This window comes from Poecilia formosa, unplaced genomic scaffold, assembly GCF_000485575.1.
Source record: "Poecilia formosa unplaced genomic scaffold, Poecilia_formosa-5.1.2 Scaffold7, whole genome shotgun sequence".
Taxonomy (NCBI): Eukaryota; Metazoa; Chordata; class Actinopteri; order Cyprinodontiformes; family Poeciliidae; genus Poecilia; species Poecilia formosa.
The window spans coordinates 3,620,405-3,622,680 of NW_006799946.1; positions in this window are offsets into that span (position 1 = coordinate 3,620,405).

The following is a 2,276-nucleotide window of genomic DNA, read 5'->3' on the forward strand; positions in this document are numbered from 1 at the left end:
ATTATTTTAATCATTTTGATTACAGCTGATCTTTCACTTTCAATATATGAGCACAAGACGGAAAGAAACATTTGAGTTTTAAATTAAGTACTTTGCATTTGAAATGTATTTAATAATTTAAAAAAAAACAATTTGACTATTTAAGTAATAAATATATAAGGGAATCTGTCATATGCAAATTTTGCATACTTAATATTAGATTTATAATATTCTATTTGATTAACAATGGGGTGTATTTTCTTTGAACTTAAATAAACTGCTGATTTAAATTCAGTTTGGTTCAGTTAATTTGAGGGTTAAGTGCCTTTAAGAGAAAAAAAATCTAAGTCTGAAAATGTTACTTTAATCTTTTTTATTATGATTTTTAAAGATAATTATATTTTGCAATTTTCATTTAATTTTCTACTTTTAGTTGTTTATATATTTTTCACTTTCCTTTCCTATATATATTTTGTTCCTCTCTGCCTCCTTGTTTCATGTTCATTCATCTTGACAATGATGCCTTTATCTAGCCTTGAAGTATCCATCACTAATATGAATTCAAATCACTTGAGTTCAGTTCACTTTAACTTGCTTTGATTCAGTTGAGTAAATTGTTAGTTCATCTTAATTCAACAAAATTATTTCATATTCAATTCATTAAAACTTTACTAATCTGAAGTAACAGAATACATTATAGGAGCTTTTTATGCTGTAATTATGTCTTACAAGAGTGACTACAGAAAAGTATGGCCAGGGGCAGTAATGATCTCCTGTCGGGGTCAAAGGCAACTATATGTTGTTCTCTATTCAGCCTTGGTGTTACCTTTGGAAATCCACCTGACCTGACTTATCCACAACTGAATCGGATGCTTTAAAATCTGCAAGCTAATCGCAATCCTAAGATTCTACAAATATCTTCACACTGAATGTGGCCAACCTGTTCTTTGTTTACAGTCTACTCACTGTGGAAATCGTGTATTTATTTATTTTCATAATGAATAAGCCACTGTTAATAGAACTGTCTGAAGTATTGTTCAGACATGCATACTGATCAGTCCAAAGGCAAATTACTGTCTGTGTTGTAAAGACAAAAGGCATACTTGATGGGAAATCATGCATACCTGGTATGCATCACAGCATATTCTGATGGCTGAACCGTAGAGGTGCAAGCAAAATAACAGAGTTGGCCTGCAGTTGAACCACAAGACATTTAGGATCCAACATCCTAGTGGCAAGGGAGTTGTGCAAGAGGGGAAGGAATCTTGGGCAGGTTACTAAATACCACGGTGTAATCCCAGTAGGAATGCCCGGTGCACAACGTTTCAGGAGCTGGCTACACCTCGTGCGCAGATCACGATTCCTGTTGAGGCAGACATTACCAGAGACACCCGATCAGTCCTTAAACACCAAGCGACTTGTGGAGTTTGGCCAGGTTCTTCTGCTGGGGTTGAGTTGCAGGTTCTTTTCTAAAGCAGGATGTCTGTGGCCGCAGACCGTAACTTTAAACCGATCAGATGTCCATTGAAAAATTCTCCTGGCTTGCTTAGAAAGTCGGCAATGTTACCCTCCAGTCACACCCTTGGCAAGTTGTAAACTATGTAGTCGCACCAAAGTGACTGCATTTAAGAGGAAGGCTTTTTGTCTGTGGATGATTATTGGTGCTTTCCAACATATTCAGGAAAATATAATTACCCGACTCTTGTGTGTCCTGCTGCAGATTTTGTTTCTTTCAATGAGAATGCATTCATGTGTTTTGTCTCCTAAAATAATTTAACCAAGCAGTATGTTTGGTTTTGTTATTTAGAAACGGGTAATTCTTCTTTTATTTTTAGCACAGATGCATTTCATTTGGACTTTTCCGTTAGACAACCCTCTGAATAAATTGATCCATAGCCTTTCAGCAAACTCCAATGTCCAATCAGTTGTTCGACACAGACTTTTACAACGGATGCAATACGATAAGGTAATACTTAAACATTTAAACCATTCAATGTGGTAAAACACAAACTATTATAATTTTAAAATGATCTCATTATAGAAACGCCAAACATGAGTAAATGTTATTTTCTACTTTTCTACTGTCAGACTTTCAGACCTGACGGTAGAAAGCAAAACAAATGGACTTTTTTGTAAAAAAGTAAATGAACACATGTGCCTCCTTTTAACTTAGATGTTGTGAATTTATCTATCAGCCACCATCAAAACCGTCTTCGTCTGGGCTTTTCCAAACGGCTCCAGTCCTCGAGGGCCGCTGTCCTGCAGTTTTTAGATGTGCCACAGGTACAAAACACTGG